Genomic DNA, 21,200 nt, shown 5'->3' with positions numbered 1-21,200 from the left:
GGGGGCACATAGATGTGGGTACAGTGGGTTTCGGGTGGGTTTCGGAGGGCTCACATTTACCACCACAAGTGTAACAGGTAGGGGGGGGGGGGGGAATAGGCCTGGATGCGCCTGCCTGAATTGCACTGCAGTACCCATTAAAACTGCTCCAGGGACCTGCATAGTTCTGTGTTGGAGCTCGTTATGACATTTGAGGCTGGCTTAGAGGCTGGCAAAAAAATGCTTAAAATTTTTTTTTTAGGTGGGAGGAGGTTGGTGACCATTGGGGGAGTAAGGGGAGGTGATCCCTGATTCCCTCCAGTAGTTATCTGGTCAGTTCGGGCACCTTTTCAAGGCTTGGTCATGAACAAAAAAGGACCAAGTAAAGTTGGCCAAATGCTCATCAGAGCCGGCCTTCTTTTTTCCATTATCGGCCGGCACCTGGGAACTTTTGGTCATCCCCGCGATGGAAAGCAGTTGGGGACGCCCAAAATCGGCTTTCATTTATGCCGATTTGGGTGACCCTGTGAGAAGGACGCCCATCTTCTGATTTGTGTCAAAAGATGGGCGTCCTCTTTTGAAAATAAGCCTGATAGTGTCCTAACCTTTGCATCCAATCCTTTTAGTTTCTTTTTAACCATTTTCCTCATTTTATTGTTTTATTTATTGGGATTTATTAACCGCCTTTATGAAGAGATTCACCCAAGGTAGTGTATAGCAGGTACAGTTTTAACATAAAACTTAATTTTGTTAACAGCATAATAGTAAAATAACCAAGAATAAACATAAATACAATAAATGAGGTAAACCTGAAAACAGTAAATTGAAGCCTAATAATAGAACTACTGTGAAACTATCAAAAATATACACATTTAACAGCACTGGAATACCAAAGATATAAATACAGTGTTAGCACAATACTAATGATACACCTAATAATGAGAAAGTTATCTATGAAAAATGAGTTTTGTTACCAGGATAGAACTGAAACTTTTCAAAGAATCCTTGTTCTATTTTTAGATGTATGTGATAATTTTACAAAAGGGCACATCTGTCAGCATGTGTGTGAGTAATTAGTTCACTTGCCTCCAGCTGGGGCTCTCCCTCGCTACTTGCAATTCTCTGTGGGAGGCCAGCTACTTTGTTTACTCAGTGGGGGCGTTGCCCGGTCGGACTTGGCAGGCTGCTGGTCTGGCCTTCCCTCAGGTTGTTTATTCAGTTATCTTCCTCCTCCCTGTTCCTGCCTCTGATATCTGGTTCAGTAAGTTTAACCCCTTGTGTACTGTGTCTCTGCCTCTGTCTTCTGTGTGTTTTAGACAGGGGATTTTCTTCATCCCTTTTGTATCTTTGCCTCTGGCCTCTGGTTTGAGGGCTAGTTTACCTTTTGTTTCCTGTACCTGTCTCTGGCTTTTGTGGCTGTTAGTTACATTCTCCCTTCTGTCCTGGGGAATTCCGGGCTGCGGTGTTCTTGTGGCAGCCCGGTCTTCTAGTTGTTTTCTCCGTATCCTCTTGTGGTTACAGGGTGCTTCCTGTATTAGTTTCCCTGTCCTGCGCTAGTTCCCTGGGGGGGTGTGGCACCCCGTGCTGGTTCCTTTGGTGTCCTTCCTTGTAGTCTGGGGGGGGGGGGGTTCTGCCCTGGGTCTGTGGAGCCTCCATCGTTGGTTTTTCCTGCGCCCTGTGGCTGGTGTTCAGTGCGCGGCTGGGTCCCGTGGAGACTCCTGTGTTTCTTTCCCTACTCCCTGGGTGTGTATCGGTTCCAGTTCGGCCGTGAGGCCCGTACAAGTGGGTCTGAGTGTATCAGTTCCAGTTCGGCTGTGAGGCCCACTTGAATGCCTATTTCCCTTTCTTCCTGAAGTGCTGCGTGTGGGTAGGCTAGGGGTGTTGGATAGCTGGGGTGTGTAGTGGCAGGTCGGTCTCCCCTAGGCCTTGGCCTCTGCTATCAGCGGGCCTCAGCCTGGGCTCAAGGGCTCACGACCAATCCAACAGATTACACTGGGTAATTGAAATCACCCATTATTATAGGGTTGCCCAATTTGCTAGCTTTCCTAATCTCTATAAACATTTCTTCATCCATCTGTTCGTTCTGTCCTGGCAGATGATAGAAGAGAAAGACCAGAACAAACACTATCAAGTCCAAAATATCTTTATTAAAAAGAACCCAATGTGGACCCATTTCGCTGGCTAGGCTACACCAGGGGTACAAACTAAAAACACACTGAGCTTGTCACTGGGAGTAAAACTGAGCATCCAAGATGACTTCAGCACTTCCTTAATGGTGGATAGCAGAAAGGACTGCTCCTTCTTTCTTTGTGGAAATCTTTTTTTTCCAGCAGACAGTAGTACAGCCCTACAAGAATACTCCTTCCCTTCAGATATGGAATTTCTATCCATGGTGATTCCTCGCTGCTATCTGTGTCATGTGAAAGTAGAGATGCCAGGCTACCAGTTGGGGTACAGAGGGAAATAGCGGCCAGGAAACTGCTGGACTACAGGGGCTAAGGAGGAGAGGAGGTGGAGAGGGCAAGAGAAAGAGGAGAGATGCTGGAACATGGAGCAGAGGGGATGGGAGATGCTGGATGCAAGAGTGGGGAGACGTGGAGAAATAGGGAAGAAGATGATGTCAGAAAGGCCATGGGGTGTTGGCAAGGAGGTGAGTGTGTAGAGGCTGGTAACTACAGAGGGTATAAAAGTGGTATTGAGGGGGGATTGGTAAAATACAGAAGGGAATAAAAATCCAGGGTAGAAATGATACAGGGAAAATGAGAAAGTTAGGGGAGGTGGGCTGGGCAGGAGGTGAGAAAAGGAGATGGAAAGTTGATGTGTAGGTGAAAAGGAAAAAGTAGACCGAAAGTGAGAAGTATCATGGAATTTAAGTGGATAGTGAGGCAGAAAATAAAGAATTAGAGGAAAGCGGTAACAGAGACAGATCAATAAGTCATAGACAGATGTAGGGAGAGAATGGAAAACGGCAGGCAAAAAGAGAAGTAAAAGAGACAGAGGAAAGCAGGAGAGACTGTGACCAATATGACTATACAAATAAAATGTCAGCCACTGCGTCTCTCCAGCTGCAAGGGTAATTCTGGCCATGATGTCGATGCTGATAATGACCTTGTTACTCCAGCACATCGGGACCCTTGTCAGCAGTCTTCATCTGTATGCAAGGTTGCAGCTTCAGTAAACAATAGGCTTTCATCAGTTCTGATATCAGGTTAGTGTCAGGTATTGTAATCCCATATACTTTTGCTATATAGGAACACTTATTGGGGGATTCTATATATGGTGCCTAAAAAATCCGTGTGGAAAACATTTTCGCCTAAGCGTATTTTATGAGCGGCACCTAGATTTAGGCACGGTATATAGAATACACTTATTTGATATTCCAGCACCTAAAACTAAGCGTGTCCGTTTACACCAATGAAAACATGGCACAAATCCTGGTGTGTAGGTTTAGGCACAGAGAGCATATTCTATAACTATGCGTGTAGATTTCAGAATGCCCACGAAACACCCATTTCCACACCCATAACCACGCTATGTAGAATCCAGGGGATAATGCTTCAAAGTGCTTGTTGTGCTCCTACATATAAACCTTCTAAAATTTCTTCCTTAATATTATAAAATATAGATGAGAATAAAAATAACACAAAAAACACTGTCAGAAAACCAGGAACTGGGTGGATGGGTTTAAAAAAATATATACGTTTTATTAAAGCAGCTGAACAGTGTATTATCACTTCAAAAGGCTTTATAGTATACTCGCTAATACCATGAGGCTGTTGCTAGAGGTAGCGGAAGCCATTCTGTGAAAGGAGCTGTAACGGGCAGGAGGACCCCATTAGACTACCAGAATCTACAAGGTAGGCCGAGGATGGGGGGGGGGGGAATCAGGCCTTCATGATATCAGGGTGGGAAAGAAGGGGAATCAGAGATAGTAAGGGCACCTGCATCTCTTATGTGGATCCTGGCTGATATACAGCCAGGGCCTGCATAAGTGTCTTATATGGGCCCCACACATGAGCTCTTGCAGCCAGCACATGTATGATAAGCCCTGGATATTCAATGCTGGTGTCCAGACATGTCCCGGCACTGAATATCTGAGGTAATTCTACCCCATGGTGGTTCACGTTTTAAGAAAACACTGACCACCGTGGGCTGAATAATATTTATCGGAAGAATTTTATGTAAGAAAGCTTTGTGATATACAGAATATTGTCTAAAAATTAATCTTTAAAACAATTTCCAGAACTTCTTTCAGACCTCTGACTTAATAAAAGTAGCAAATTATAATTGAAAAATGTTCTTTTATATATTGTGAATAAGTAATACAAATAGTTTAAATTAGGTTATGTTATTGCAGCACTTGAAATGTTTTCATGCTGAACATTTTTTTGTATGAGGTTTGTCATTTCTGAATTAAAGTTCTACTTGGCAACTGTTATGCCTAAATAAAAGTAGGAAGTGACATAATTGCAGTCAGTGATGTTTTACACATAGAGAACATATGGAACAGACATCCATGGAACCTTGAATGCCTCATACTTGCAAATCAGCTCTTAGTACTTCATAGACACTACTAACCACTAGACCACTCTTCTCACCCCATAGGCAGAGGAACGGGCTAGGCAATGAATCTGTGAATATTTTGCCTAACACAACATCAACAGCTAGAGAGTTTGGGGGGGTGGAGCTGGAGATTGGTTTGTTCAGCTTTTTCCAATCAATTAAGTGTTCCCTTGATCCAGTCTCACCCTATGGTATAAATCTTCTGGCTCGGTGCTAAATCTGACCTAATTCAAATAGCAACATTCCTGCTTCATCCTGCCTGACCCTGGAGCTATCGAGCTGTTTCTGTACTGATCTCTCCCAGAACTTGTGAGTAAAAGCAAGAAATTTGGTTCCTGAGATTTATGCTGTCCTTCTTTTATCATTATTTCAACAGTCTATGTGATCTTTGAACTTGGCTCTTAGAGAATTAGGGGCAGTTTCCAGTTACTTTTTCCTGCATGGATCTGCATAGGATTTCAGTGTTACTGTGCACACAGTGAGCTTAGAGTGTCTGACGGAGCGGCAGGGTAAGAGGAGAGGAATGATGCACATAGGCAATGGGATTAGGCTATATTCTTTCCCCCAGTTTTATGGTGACCCTTTTCATGTTCAGTTTTTGATGTTCTTGCTCTAATCCTAGGAGACAAGTTTTATTCATAAAGCAGTTTCTCCTATTGCATGATCCAGCCGCTTTGAATAAGGCAAGAGGGTAGGCAAAGAGTTCTTAAGAGCGATGGGGGCAGGTGGAGAACATGACAGGAGCACAGGAAGCACACAGAGTACAGAGGATCAAAATGAGACAGAAGCAGATAGAGGCTTGGAGACAAACACAGAGCAAAAAGGAAAGCACAGCAGAGTAGGGAGATAAAACTCCAGAGAGAAAAAGCATGGTGAAGAAATGATTGGATAAGGGGTAGGAATTTTTAAAGGTATAGCAAAGGTTCACTGCATTCATAGGGATGTTGAACAAGAACCTACACATGAGATAGGACTAACCAGGGATAGGGAAAAAACATAAGCCTAATAAAAAGTCTGCCTCTTAATGACCATTGAAGTACTCACTTTTATTATTCCCAGCTTACTTTTTTACTGCTTTTAAATATAACTGTAACTGGTGTCTGAGGTATTTTTCCCTAGTACTGGAGGAGTGGCCTAGTGGTTAGAGCACTGGTCTTGCAATCCAGCAGTAGCCAGTTCAAATCCCACTGCTGCTCCTTGTGATCTTGGGTAAGTCACTTAATCCTCCATTGCCTTAGGTACAATCTTAGATTGTGAGCCCCCCTGGGACAGAGAAATATCCAGAGTACCTGAATGTAACTCACCTCCTTGAGCTACTACTGAAAAAGGTGTGAGCAAAATCTAAATAAATAAACATTATACTTAAAAGCAATAAAAAAGTAAGCTGGGAATAATAAGTGAGCCAGACTTCTTATTAGACTTAAGTATTTACTATATGGTCTAGGCAAATCATTGGTTGGATGGGAAAAAAACTTCCCTTAAATGTAGCCGTAGTGGCAAAATTATCTTTTCCTTTTATCTTGGGGAAGGACTGGACAGGAATGGAGGAGATCCTGTCCTCTCTTGGAGGCCTGGGCCATGATCAGAATCAAAGATTATTATAAACCTGATGTTAAAAAAACTGAATTTAGGGGAGATTTTTTTCCCTTAGCCATCTAAGATGTTCTGTGAAGTCCAGGGAAAGCCCAGAAGAGTAATGCCCTTAGGAGAGCCAAAACATGTAAAGGGTTGCTGCCCCCAGCAAAGGTGTAGGCCTAAGGTTACCATATTTGCGGAGACAAAAAAAGAGGACAGAAAAAATAAAAACGGTTGCTACCTTTGCTAAAGAAATATTTAATTGTAGTTAATGAACACACATCAAAGTGACTTACTTAAAGTACAGCAGTAGACATTCTACATTTCAAGAACTTCTGGGTTTGAGTCTGAGCCTAAGCGTACTTATCATAAGAGCGCATATCCCTTTGTCTGGCTTCTATGATACGTGTGAAAGTCTTTGCATGACATATGCTTAAAATCGTGCTGCACACAGAAAATTCCTTTGACAGATTCAACCAGCAGGGGAGCAGAGAGGAGATCAGCAATGCCTTTTTCTCTCTTTAGCACCCCCATGTGTCCAGAGTGCAATGGCTTCTCTCATTATGTGGGTAGGTGTGTTGGTTATAGGCACATAAAGGAAAAAGAGGACATTTCCTTAAAAATTAAAAATCCTGTAGGACATATCTGAAGATGTCCAAAAAGAGGACATATGGTAACCCTATGTAGGCCCTTAGGACATAAGAGACAGATTACAGCATTCCCCTCATTTTCCTAGAGAACAGTCAGAGGACCCAAGCCTTAAAGTATACTGAACAAGGTAGTGGAAGAGAAAGAAGTTGTTATTTATCTGTATCAGCAATATAAGACACGGAACCTTTCATGCATAAAGAAATCCTCTCCTCTCCAACCAGTTTCATCTAACCAGTAAAACCATCTTTATAATTAATAGCATAATTTAACAAATTCTTCCAAATGGGAGTGGTTTGGATTCTCTATAGGATTAGACCGAATCTCCATATTGTGACAAGGCTACTGCCAATGTGGCTAGGATGAAGCATTTAGACCCTGAAATACAAGTACCAGAAGCCATTGCCAGGAGGGAGGAGGAGAGTAATCTGGAAACAAGGGAATGGATTCACAGCTCCAGCAGAGGAAGCCAGGGGGATAGCCAGGCTGAGCCTATAATTTCATCCCCCATTATGGGGAGGTGGAGGGAAGAAGCTCAGTTCCCCTGGATACGCAATCAATATACCATGCGGCCCAGCTGGAATAGAGAGGGGCCCATGGAGAGGGAAGAAGATGATTGGATGGATTATATGGAAGGAGGGGTAGATCAGAGGGGGGAGGAATCCCAGGAGGGGGGAGAAGCCTCTATGGAGTGGGAGAGTTCTAAGGCAGGGATGGCCAGCTCCTAAGGGTTTGGAAGGGTGTTGGAGGTGAGAGAAACCTGTTTTATTGAAAGCCTGATGTATTTGGAAACCTGCTTTATTGAAAGCCTGACTTATTTGGAAGCCTGCTTTAGTCCCCTGCTTTATTGGAAGCCTGATTTATTTACCTGCTTTACTGGAAACCTATGTGGTTGGAACCTGTTTGTTTGGGGATAACCTATGTACTGAAGTTTGTGACAGCTGTTATTGGCTTGATAATAAAAATCGTTTGACCTAACCACTGTCTGCAAAACAGCTGGTGGACGGCTCCACCTTGCTGGGAAGCAGTGGACCCTTTTCATAATATGAAACCGGAATGTCCAGTTCTGTTTCATAAGCTCCATATTTCCCAACAGTGGAGCTATGCCCCATATAACTTGCCAAACAACATAAGAATATAATAAGTGTTGCCATACTAGGAAAGATTAAAGGTCCATCAAGCCCACCGTCCTGTTTCAAACAGTGGCCAATCCAGGTCACAAGTACCTGGCAATCATGTCAGGAACAGCAACACACTCTCTTTCCACTGTCAGACCCTTTATTTAAAGTGGACAAGATTTTGTTGGTGTGGTGACTCTACAGGATGTGTGGACATTGGTCTTGAGCATTTTAATTTGGGATGGCACAGAGCCTGCTTTCAAATAGGGCCAGACACTTTGTGAAATAATACAAAACCCTTCGTAAAGACATTCAAAACCTATATAGCAAACATACCACACCATAATAGCCCTAACCTACCTATACAAAGACAGTACTATAAATATTACACTGGGCCCTAGAGCCCCAATATACCTTCGGTACTACTAAGAAACTGGAACAAGCTGGACAGTTACAGATTCCCACTGTGATGAGGTTAGAGCACAAGTACCCATTAGGAGGAAAAATTCACTAAGACTACAATACCCAGAACCCCTTTGGAGACAGGCTGAGAAAGGCAGGCCCAAAGAGCAGGAGTGGAGTCCTAGCAAAGATTGGAGGAAAGTAGCTCAGAGAAAGGCTTGCCAGTTTTCCTGGCCCCCACTAGAGGGAGTGTCAGGGATGAAGCTCAGTGTCCTTGGCTGAGAAAGCAGTATGTGATCCTTCCAGGGTGTGGTGAGCAAAGTTGCCAGGTGGGCGGTTTTACCGCCCAATTGGGCGGGTTTTCGCCAGCGGCGGCGGGAAAATTTCGCCAGCCGCAGGATGTGGTTTTTTGGGCAGTTTTTCTGTCGCCGCTGTGCGAGTTCGGCGGTTTTTTCCGGGGCTTCTATTAGTCCAATTTGGTCCAATAGAAGCTTTTCCGAGGCTTCTATTGGTCCAAATTGGACCAATAGAAGCCTTTCAGGGGCGGGGTTGACGCCAGGGATGATGCAGGGGGCGTGGCTAGTGATGTGGGAGGTGGGGTTAGGTGATGTGAGGGCGGGGTTGGTGGCGTAGGGGGCGGGGTTCAGTGACGCGGGAGACGGGGATTGGCTACGGGCGGTTTTGGGCGGGTTTACGGCTCGTTTGGGACTGGGAAAATTTTTCTCAGCTGGCAACCCTGGTGGTGAGCAAAGAGAGGAATTTCTGAGGATTCTCCAAGAACGAGGAGCCCAGAGAGGCGGCTCTGAGGGGGAAAAAACAATGGAGTAGATGGAGGAGGGGAAGGACGTGCCTAGAGCCTTCAGTTATGGAATGGGAAGCTACTGAGCAAGAGAACTCCAGCAACCAAAGGCAGTGTGGGAGGACACAGGTGAATACTGTGTAGCGGGAGGTGTGTTGCCAGCCCTTGTTGTAGAAGGGCTTCTTGTGTATGAACTGGGGAAGTGCAAGTAAAAAAAGTTGCTGATATTTTGCTGAGTTGATGAACTTACTAAGATAAACTGTTTGAATTGCTTGGAGGGAGGGGAATTGGGTGAAGCTTTACTAGAGACTTAAGGCCTATAGCTACGGGCTGCTGTCCCGGATGTTTATAAACTGTTGGACAGAATTGCTCACTGGTGGGATCGTTACTAGGGGAACTTTTCTCTGCTGCATAACTGGAGCAAACCCAGATGAGGGGAATTTAACTCCAGGGAAACCCTACCTGGACCCTTTGGGGTCTTTTGAATTGAATTGTGTGGCCCTCATGATCCAAAGCCCCTCGCTGTTCCAAACAGCGCTCTAAAATAGCGCTGGAACAGCGCAGGGCTTTTCTGCATCGATGATCAGAGATAATGCATGCAAATTTAAGCAGCGCAATTATTTCTGATCAAGGGGTAGAAGTGCGGGAGAATTGTACCTGAGCATGCGCTCAGCACAATTCTCCCGCACTTGTTTGACAGGTCTGGGCTATCAAAAGCCCAAACCTGTCAAACACAGGGGCTGGAGGTCCATGGGACCACCAGGCCCTGACTACCCCTGCCCTGAGCAAGGCAAAATGGAGGCTGGAGGTCCGGTGGACCTCCGGTCCCCCCAACGATCTCACCCCTCCCCCAAGTTCAGGGAGGGCTGGAGATCCGGTGGGTCTCCAACTCCCCAAACCCTCAGAAAATGTCAAATGGCCACTGCCGCCGCCGGCCAAACCCTCTCCCACCCTCCCACCCAGCAAGCGATGGGGGGGGGGGAGGGCTGGAGGTCCACCCCAACTCCCCCCCCCCCCCGCATTGTTGTACCAATCCCTGGTTGTCCAGCGTGAGTAGTGACAACCCCCCTCCCGGCCCCCCTACCCTCTCCCACCCTCTCACCCAGCGAGCGAAGCCACCCCAACATTGTCATACGAATCCCTGGTTGTCCAGCGTGAGTCGAAGTAGTGACAACCCCCCTCCCGGCCCCCCCTACCTTTAGTTGGAGGAGGGACGCAGCCTGCCTCACTCCTCTTCCAGTGGACGACACCGCAAAATGGCAGCGCCTAGCCCCACCCATTGCATCCTGGGATGCACTGGGCGGGGCTACAGACCATGTAAGGGAGCGATTCCCTTACATGGTTTGTAGCCCCGCCCAGCGTATCCCAGGATGCAATGGGCGGGGCTGGGCGCCGCCATTTTGCTGTGTGGGAGGGTGGGATCGTCGGGGGGGACCGGAGGTCCACCGGACCTCCAGCCCCCTGTTCGCGTTTGCTTTGGGGGGGGAATGGGGGCCTGCCAGCATGCAACTGCATGCTGGACAGGGCTCACCATTCCTCCCCAATGATCAGTGCAAACCCTAACGCCAGCTTGGAGCTGGCGTAGAGTTTGCTGCGGCCAACGACCCAATCTTTGGCGCGCTGGACGCTGATCATTGGGGATGAATGCGTTAAAGTGCTGATTAGCATGCATTTGCAAGCTACTTGCGCTAAGAGCCCTGTTTAGCATGCATTTGCATGCTACTTGTGCTAAGAGCCCTCGAGCGCGTTGTTTCACGCGCTCAAGGGCTCTGATTATGGGTCGGCAGCAGCGTTTCACACGCTCGAGGGCTCTGATCATGGGTTGGCAGCAAACTCCGGCGCTAGTATGGCGTTAACAGCCTCTAGCGCTGGAGTTTGATTTTGATCATGAGGGCCTCAGTTTGTGAGAGGAAACTGGCATTCACTGCTGCTCCTGGAGGCTTCAGCCACAGGCCTGAGGGATTACACTGCACGGACACTACATGCTAGCAGAATCCTTCAGCTCAGTTACATGTGCTGAACACGAACAGACTCTCGCCTGAGAATAGGGGAACACAAAACTAAGCAGACAAAAACTGATATGGAGAATCCCCCTTCCTTCCACCCCCCCTTGAAAGCTACACTATACAAGTAGTGCAATACTGGTAAAAGGAAACAGAAATGCATTTTCTTTTGGATGCTGTAAAATACAAAAATAAAAAATATGTGCATTTCCCAAAGTGGACACATTCCAATCCTGAAAAAGTATTACAGTTTTTTATATCTTTGTTGTCTGCACACTTTATTTTTCTAATTGAGTTGGTCCCATTCTCTTCCAATTTTCTTGTTTTGGTCTTCAAATGTGATTTTATCCCTTATTTTCCCATTCTCTCATCGTCTAGTCCTTGGTTTTCATTTCACCTCTTATCTACCTACCAGCTTTTCCTACTACTACAACTACTTAGCATTTCTATAGCGCTACTAGGGTTACTCAGCGCTGTACAAGTTAAAACATGGGGAAGGACAGTCCCTGCTCAAGAGAGCTTACAATCTAAAGGTAACAAACTATGTAGTCAGTGTAGTCAGTGTATCATGAATGGGGAAGGTGGTTAGGCGCCAAAAGCAAGGGAGAAGAGATGGGTTTTAAGTAAGGACTTAAAGATGGGCAGGGAAGGCGCATGGCGTATGGGCTCGGGGAGTCTGTTCCAGGCATAAGGTGATGCGAAGCAGAAGGGACGGAGTCTGGAGTTAGCGGTGGTGGAGAAGGGTACAGATAGGAGTGATTTGTCCTGAGAGCGGAGGTTACGGGTGGGGACATAGGGGGAGAGGAGGGTAGAGAGGTAATTGGGGGCTGCAGATTGAGTGCATTTGAAGGTCATTAGGAGAAGCTTGAACTGAATACGGTAGCGAATCGGGAGCCAGTGAAGCGACTTGAGGAGAGGGGTGATATGGAGAGGTTTTCATTTCACCTCTTATCTACCTACCAGCTTTTCCCATCTCCCTCTCATCCCTCCTCCAGCACTCTCATTGCCCCTCTATCTCTTTCCTTGCCGAGTCTCCTATCCCCCTTTAGAAGGCCCCCTGAATCACAGTCATGCCAAAGGACTCCTTGCCCACGGCCAAGACATCAATCTGGTAATGTTTTACAAAGGAATGAAGCAATAACCACATTTCTGCCCTTCAAATAGCTTCTGGTGAAACTGTAAGGGGCTCCGACCAGGAAGCTATGAGGGCCTGCATAGAATGAGCGCAGAGAGAATGGAGAAGGACATTTGCTGCCTCAATGGTAGCTATGATCCACCATGTTATTGATGACTTGGATTCAGCACTCCTCTGGAAGGTCTCTTGCCATATAGGCAGGGAGTGACACCACCTGATTCACATGAAATGGAAAGACTATTTTCGGTAAGAATGATGAAACAATACAGAGGGAAGGAACAAGTCCCTGCAGAAGAAGGCCTGAAACTTGGAAAACTGCCTAGCCAAAGAGATGTACTATAAGAAAACAAGAGGCAGCAAAAGATCTGCTCAAATAAACGTCTAAAAAAAGGGCAGATCAAGTAAAATAGAAAATAAAACAACAGAGAAGTGGTTTATTAAAACAGTTACCCGATGTGGCCACATTTTGCCTCAGGCTGCATCAGGGGTAAAAACTAAAAACATACATAAAAACTTTTATAATAAACAATAATTAACAATAATTAAAACAATATAATATAAAAATTGGTCTAGTATAGTGTGTAGTCCTGTCCCTTACCCCCGGGGAGGGGAAAACACTTCAGCCCTAGTGGCTGGAATAAGAGAGACAATCAGACTTAGATTTGGCGCAACCAGTAAAAATCTTTATTGGTATTTCTCTTAGCCAATACAAATTAATTGTTCTCTCTGGAGCAGGTTGTCACACAGAAAAGCCAGACGCAAAGACAAAATCTGCTCAACAAAACTTTCTCAGTTTTCATTTTGTGAGAAGCACAGAAACTACAGATCCCAGAATGCATTGCAGGGGAGGGAAAGACAAGTCCAGAACAGCTACAGAACCCAGAATATACGGCGGGAGGGGAGGAGGCAGGAGCATAGAGAGCACAGATTTCAGACTGCCTGGAAGAATAAGGGTGGTCATGACAAACGAGAACCGGAGTGGCAGGAGAAGGAAAGAGAGGTGGCTGATTGGGAAATGGAATCAGCTGAGGAGAGGGTGGAACGTCTGAGTGAGGGGGTGGAGAATGAGAGGATGGAATGGGAGGAGTTGGAGGAGGTAGGAGGAGAAGGGGTGGAAGAAGAGATGGAAGTGGGTGAGGAAGTGGTGGGAGGAGAAGAGTGATTGCTGGAGGAGCCCAAGGTAACAAGGAAAGCATAATAGTCAGGGGAGATCCGGTGGGTGGATGTCAAGAGATAAGTTGTTGACAGTTGTGGGTGGTGGATCGTTTTAGCCTGACTTGTGGAACTGTGTTTAAAGCTGGGCTGGCTAAAAGGGAGTTTGGGAGGCCTTGCTGATTTCTGAGGCCTTACTAACTGAACTGTGTAGAAAAGCCTGGCTGGCTGAACTGTGAATAAAAGCCTGGCGAGTTAATCTGAGTATAAAAGCCTGGCTATCTGAACTGTGTTTAAAAGACCAGCTAGCCAAACTGTATTTAAATGCCTGGCTAGCTGAACTGTGGGGAAAGGCCTGGCTAGCTGAACGGTGAAGAGAAGAGCAAACTGCACTGACGAGTGGGGAGTCGGTGGCGGACAGCACGGACGAGTGAAAGAGAGAGAGATAGAGAGAGACGATTACTCAGCTGAGCGGAGAGGCTGACAATTTATATACTGTTTCATTTCTCCTAAATCATGATTTCTCCTAATCTAGCTTGTATTCATATATGGACTTTCCTGTTTCCTTCTATTACACATTATAGTAATATTCTGTTATTTTTTATATGTATACAAACATGGCAATTTCCTCTATTCTATCATCCTCTCCTGCTTGTGTTCACATGCACACTTAGTGGCCATTGGCTAATCCCTTATCAGTAAAGAGTGATCCCAGCATGCAAAAACCATGTAGCAAACTAGTATGAAACACCTGCAGGCTCATTTTCGAAAGAGAAGGACGCCCATCTTTCGACACAAATCGGAAGATGGGCATCCTTCTCACAGGGTTGCCTAAATCGGTATAATAAAAGCCGATTTTGGGCATCCCCAACTGCTTTCTGTCGCAGGGATGACCAAAGTTCACAGGGGAGTGTCGGAGGCATAGCGAAGGCGGGACTTGGGCGTGCCTAACACATGGATGTCCTCGATCCATAATGGAAAAAATAAAGGGCGTCCCTGATGAGCACTTGGATGACTTTACCTGGTCCTGTTTTTCTTACGACCAAGGCACAAAAAGGTGCCCAAACTGACCAGATGACCACCGGAGAGAATCGGGGATGACCTCCCCTTACTCCCCCAGTGGTCACTAACCCCCTCCCACCCTCAAAAAATATATTTTAAAATATTTTGTGCCAACCTCTATGCCAGCCTCAAATGTCGTATGCAGGTCCCTGGAGCAGTTTTAGTGGGTGCAGTGCACTTCAGGCAGGCGGACCCAGCCCCATCTGCCCCCTACCTGTTACACTTATGGTGGTAAATGCGAGCCCTCCAAAACCCACCAGAAATCCACTGTACCCACATCTAGGTGCCCCCTTCACCCGTAAGGGCTATGGTAGTGGTGTACAGTTGTGGGTAGTGGGTTTTTGGGGGGGGGGGGGTTGGGGGGCTCATCACACAAGGTAAGGGAGCTATGTACCTAGGGTGCCCGGTTGGTGTCCTGGCATGTCAGGGGGACCAGTGCACTATGAATGCTGGGTCCTCCCATGACCAAAGGGCTTGCATTTGGTCGTTTCTGAGATGGGCGTCCTTGGTTTCCATTATCGCCGCAAATCAGAAACGACCAAGTCTAGGAACGACCATCTCTAAGGACGACCTAAATTTCAAGATTTGGGCGTCCTCGACCGTATTATCGAAACGAAATATGGACGTCCATCTTGTTTCGATAATATGGGTTTCCCCGCCCCTCCACCGGGACGTTTTGCCAGGACATCCTCAGCAAAACTTGGGCGTCCCTTTCGATTATGTCCCTCCTGGTGTCCTTCTTCTCTGAACACATATTTCCATTGGAACATCTTGGACTTTCCAGGGTCCTCAGTCTCTCTTCACCATCAAGGGTATATCCATATGCATCTGCCTTATATGGGCCACATAGCCTCATTTCCCCCTGTGTTTCCCCTTGACATGTGGCCAATACTTTCCATGTACTGATCAAGCACTCTGCTTACATGCAGCTGCAGGGAGAAACCAAATTTATGCTGATGAAAGCAAATCTAGGAAATCTGAGGGCTAGCAGGGCCATCTTACAGGCCTAGTATAGGGAAGAATAATCAATAGGAAGAGCCAAAACAACTCCTACTCAATCTTGCCGATGGTAGCTCTGGGTTAAAAAAGGCTGCCTTGATCTCTAGTTGCAGTTGCATAGTACTATTGTTTATACCGCAAGACTGCTGCTAAGGGGTCACAGCAGCCATTTTGAACCCAGAGCAGCCATGGCCAAGACTGAGTAGGGATTGTGTTTGCCTTTCCTACACTAGACCATCAGGGGGGGCTACAATGAGTGGGGGACCTTTGGGACTGAGACAGTGCTCACAGAAGAAAAGGTTTTGTGGGGAGGGGGTTCTGGAGGAGGAGATGCACTTGAGGAGGAAGCTTTGGGAGCAGGGGATTGGGATGGGAATGTTCTTCGGGGGGGGGGGGGTTCATGGCGGGGGGGGAAGTTGGCATGACAAATTGGCTGGGAGAGGGGATTGGAATCAGGAGGGGGGAATTTGACAGAACCTCTTATGTGGGTCCCAGCTGACACACATAAGTACCAGTGGCCAGTACATGTCCAGTCACACCTGGATGTTCAATGCTAGTGCCTGGATACAGCCCTGCATTGAATATGCAGATCTATTTTAGTAAGTGAAGGTCAGTGCATAAAAAATGGCTGACTGCCACTGGCTGAATATTGACCGGAAAGGCTCCTTCAGGGTGGCCCACTTCATGGGCTCACAGGACAGACCCTCTAGGATGTTAAGGACCAAAACTGAGGCCCCACTGTGGCACATGACCCTAAGAAGGGGCCGGATATATTTCATACACTGCAAAAGCTTCATCGCATCTAGGTGAGCCACCAACAACGTTCCTTGAACCTTGCCCAAAAGCAAGAAAGGGCCATGACCTGAACCTTTACAGAGCTGAGAGCCCAGCCCTGCTCTAGACCCCTTTGTAGAAATTTCAGAATTGAAACCAGCTCTGCTCCCCAAGGGACAAGGTCATACTTAGCAAACCACTCTTTGAAGATTCACCACACCCAATCCACAACAGAACACTGCCTCCTATCCCATGGTTTTTTACATTTTCATAAGAACATAGAGTAACCATACTAGGTCAGACCAATGGTCCATCTAGCCCAGTATCCTGTTTTCCAAATAGTGGCCAAGCCAGGACACAAGTAACTGACTGAAACACAAATCGTGGCAACACTCCATACTACAAATCTCAGTGCAAGCAGGAGTCTCTAATGAGAGACTGTCAAAAGCTTTCTGAAAATCTAAATATACTACATTAACTGGCTCATCTTGATCCATGTTTATTAGAGCTGTGCATTTGGGATCAAATTCTATAAATGGTGCTGACAAAATTGACACACAAAAAAATATAATAGGGCTAAGTGCCATTCTATAAAGAGTACTCAAAGTTAGGTGCCAAATATAGAATAATGCTTAGTGCCGGGATCTTCAACTATCTTTAGCCATGAGGATTTACACCAACTGAATCCTGGTGTAAATCCTCGCACCTAAATTAGGAGTGGACCCCCTTATTTTATAGCAGTGCGCATAAATTGCAGGAACAGCCCTGATCTGCCCTTGACCCTACGGCCTCATCCCCTTTTTGGAGTGGCGTGTAAATATGTGCATGTAAATTTCAATTAATCCCAATTAGTATTATACTATAAAATGTTTTATATTCCTCTTTTTCTGTCCTTCCCCATGTTTAAAATTGTACAGCGCTGCGTAACCCTGGCAGCGCTATAGAAATGCTAAGTAGTAGTAGTAGTAGTAGTTTTTTTTCTGTTAGGATTCAATGCTGTCACGTCCCCTACCTCGACATCCTCCACTGCAGTGCCATCGTAACCAGAGCGGCGCGCTTCCAGCCTCCTCGGACAGCACTGCCCTTTGCCTGCTTGGCGTCTCCATGTCGCGATTGCATATTTGCTTAGCTCCGCCCCTATTGGCTACTGCTTGTGCCCTCCTCCTGCTCTCTCCCTATGGCTGCTCTCTCTCACCCTGCTAGGCTCCTGCTGACGTCAGAAGCCAGCTCTTTATCTGCTGATCTATCCTTGGGCTCCTTGCTTCGGCTTCTACTTTGGTAGGTGCTACTTGCTCAGTAGTGTGCTTCTCCTCTACTTTGTTCTTCATTGCTGACTTAGCCTGTACCTGGATTGCTCTTGTGTCTGCTGCCTGCCTACTGACTGTCTGTACCTGGATTACTCTCGTGTCTGCTACCTGCCTACTGACCTTGCCTGTACCTGGATTACTCTCGTGTCTGCTACCTGCCTACTGACCTTGCCTGTACCTGGATTACTCTCGTGTCTGCTACCTGCCTACTGACCTTGCTTGTACCTGGATTACTTTCGTGTCTGCTGCCTGCCTACTGACTCTGCCTGTACCTGGATTACTCTTGTGTCTGCTGCCTGCCTCATGACCTTGCCTGTACCTGGATTACTCTTGTGTCTGCTGCCTGCCTCCTGACCTTGCCTGTTCCTGGATTACTCTTGTATCTGCTGCCTGCCTTCTGACTCTGCCTGTACCTGGATCACTCTTTTGCCTGCTGCCTGTCTGGCCGTCACGTTCATCACCCCACTTCCTGCTCCATCTCGTAAGCCCTGCAGGCCGCCCGCACCTAAGGGCTCAACCTCTGGGGAATGGCGGTCAGCACAGGTGAAACCCGGGGTTGTCCAGCCGCCAAGCAGAACCTGGTCCGAGTACCGAGCTCAACAGCGCTCAACTTCGTACAAGAACTCACAGGTCTGACAGTAAGCCGAAGCCATGAGTTCACCAGACAAACCCGACTTGGCGAATTTGGCCCAGGTTCTTCAGCAACAACAGGCCCAGCTGAATCGTCTATCCGTAGTCCTGCAGGACGTTTGTTCCCAGTTGTCTACTCTTCAATCCCAATGGCAAGTTCCTGATGCACTGTCCAGACCAGTTTTACCCAGTCCTGGGCTAAGGCTCCCTGAGTCTCCCCAGTTTGACGGTACCCCTTCCGCTTGTCGAGGGTTCATCGACCAATGTCTTATGTTTTTTGAAATGCAACCCGGAGTCTTTTCCTCCGATATACTCAAGATCAATTATATAATCTCCCTGCTCTCTGGACCAGCCCTGGCTTGGGCCTCTCCTCTGTGGGAGCAGCGGGATCCTCTGTTCACTGATCTTGGGGAATTTCTTCGCCACTTTAGGTTAGTTTTCGACGTGCCTGGATGTCCCTCCTCGGCAGCCAGAGAACTTCTATGGATTCAACAAGGCAATTGCTCTGTAGGGGCATATGCCATATGCTTTTGAACCCTAGCCTCCGAGGTGATATGGAACCAGGAGGCCCTCACGACCATCATCTGGCAGGGGTTAACGGGCCGAATCAAAGACGAGTTGGCAGGCCAGGAACTTCCGACCACATTGGATGCCCTGATTACTCTCTGCGTCCATATCGACATTTGGTTTCAAGAGAGGACACAGGAATGTTCTGCTCAGCGTCAATCACAGAGACTGTCTCCTCAGGTGTCGCATCCTTCTTCTCCTAAAGGAGCTACTGGCACCACTTCTGGAATCTCCGAAGAGTCGATGGTTATCGGGCGGCATCGCCTCTCTAAGAAGAAAAGGGCTCACTGTCAGAACAATCAACTCTGCCTCTATTGTGGGCAGGCTGGTCATTTCCTGAGATATTGCCCGAATAAACCAGGAAATGCGTTGACCCAAGGCCTCTGAAGGGGGTGGCCCTGGGTCGATTCTCACCTCTTCCGGATAATCTTGTCTCCATCCCTATTTTTGTGCGCTGGAAGGAACTTTGTATTAGCAACATGGCTTTGATCGATTCAGGGGCCGGAGGGAATTTTATTGACACCAGTCTCCTAGTCCAGTTTGGAACTCCCTCAATGGCCTGTAAACCTACGTTACAAGTGACCTCCATTCAGGGACTGACTCTACCCTACTCCATTACCCATGTCACTTGGCCCTTGCAGATGCAAGTAGGAATCTTACATAAGGAAGAAATTCAGCTTCTGGTTCTTCCCCGGGGCCATCCATCCTGTTATTTTAGGTCTGCCTTGGTTATGACAACACACACCAAGTATCAACTGGACCACTAGTGATATCGACAGTTGGGGTTCCCAATGTTTTGCTTCCTGTCTCACACTGGTGGTTCCTCCTCTGAGGACTATTTCTGCCTCCCCCGGGGGCCTGCTTCCCTGCGATGCTTCCCTTCATATGGAATATTGAGATTTCCAAGATGTTTTCAAAGCCCAGTAAGCTGATTTCCTTCCTCCGCATTGTCCTTTTGACTGCCCTATTGAATTACTTCCGGGCAAGACACCAACTCGGGGTTGGCTGTATACCCTCTCCCAGGAGGAATCTAAAGTCATGTGGGAATACATTCAAGAAAACCTCCAAAAGGGCTTCATCAGACCCTCCTCCTCTCCGGCGGGGGCAGGTTTCTTCTTTGTAATAAAGAAGGACAGCTCTCTGCGACCTTGTATAGACTACCGGGGTCTTAATGAAATAACTATTAAGAACCGGTATCCGCTCCCTCTGATTCCAGAACTTTTCAACCATCTGCAGGGAGCATCTATCTTTACCAAGCTGGATCTCCGAGGCGCCTACAATCTGATCCGAATCCGACATGAGGACGAATGGAAGACCGCCTTTAATTCCCATGAAGGACATTTCGAATATCTAGTCATTACAAACTGATCAGTGAAGCTTGAAGCAGAAAAATAGCAAGTTTTAAAGTGTCCCTTAAACAGGAGGAGAAATCCAACCTCTACAAACTTTATCTAACAAATGGAACCTCAAACCTCCAACAAGGGACCATACAAAAGTACTTGTCACTCCTTGTATATACTGGAGTAAATTCCTATCATTGGTTCCTACTACGAAAGGAGAACAGAAAAAAAGCCCAAACGAAAAAACTCATCCTAAATGAGAAAACCGTATGGGTTAAAAAACTGTCCTCCCTTCTTGTATATATAGACACTGTAAAAGGAACACCAAAACCTAACCTATCTACGCTAACCCCAACCCAGAACCAAACTATTTAATAGGAGACCCCTAAGAAAAAGAGAGCCCCAAGTAAACTAATCAAACACTAGAGCAGAAGGGAAAAAAAACCCCAACCTGCCCACTATTAGAAAAACTTAGAAGCCCCCCGTAGCCAAGCTTCCAAAACGTAAAAATTCTTGTACTTAGCTTTGTCCCAACTCGAAAGCTTCAAAACGAGCCTGCAAAGATGACGTATAAGGAATGCTGGCCACTAGCGATCTGCAGACCCTCAAGGGCTTCGGAGCCTCACTAAAAATAACAAAAATTCGACATTACTTCCCTGGGCAGAATTCGCCTATAACAATGGTCTCTACACTGCCTCTCGTACGTCACCTTTTTTTACGGTATACGGGCGCCACCCACGACTATCACTTCTGATCCCTCAGACCCAAGCCTCGCCTCAGCTCCAACAGACCCTCCCTGATATCCGGGACATTTGGAACAGGGTCCAACAACATCTTCAGCAAGCCGCTGCTAGATACAAGCGTTTTGTAGATCGTAAGAGGCAGTCTGCTCTGACCTTTTAACCTGGACAAAAAGTTTGGCTTAGTACAAAACACTTGAGGCTCCGTTTACCCTCCTTCAAGTTTGTTCCCCGATACATTGGACCCTTTTCAGTATGATCTCGGGTGGGAGCCATCACTTATTGTCTCCAGTTACCAGGTAATCTCAAGGTCCACAACACTTTCCAGGTGTCCCTGCTAAAGCCATTCTTGACCTCGAAATGGCACCCAGAGCCAAAGAAGATCATTGTTCCTGATTCTGAGCCGG

At 46.8% G+C, this 21,200-nt stretch overlaps 1 protein-coding gene across 1 annotated transcript in view; it reads left to right on the top strand.

Annotated features, from left to right (window-relative positions):
- The first annotated feature begins 4,753 nt into the window (after positions 1–4,753).
- LOC115466365 (5-beta-cholestane-3-alpha,7-alpha-diol 12-alpha-hydroxylase) overlaps positions 4,754–21,200 on the top strand; it is a 30,645-nt gene continuing 14,198 nt past the window's right edge. The window contains exon 1 of the mRNA XM_030197559.1: positions 4,754–4,851. The gene's annotated coding sequence lies outside the window, so the exon portion shown is untranslated. The remainder of the gene's footprint in view (positions 4,852–21,200) is intronic.

The sequence above is a fragment of the Microcaecilia unicolor genome, chromosome 1 (assembly GCF_901765095.1).
Source record: "Microcaecilia unicolor chromosome 1, aMicUni1.1, whole genome shotgun sequence".
Classification (NCBI taxonomy): domain Eukaryota; kingdom Metazoa; phylum Chordata; class Amphibia; order Gymnophiona; family Siphonopidae; genus Microcaecilia; species Microcaecilia unicolor.
Note: the sequence above shows the minus strand (reverse complement) of the source record. Positions and strands in the feature narration are given on the sequence as shown.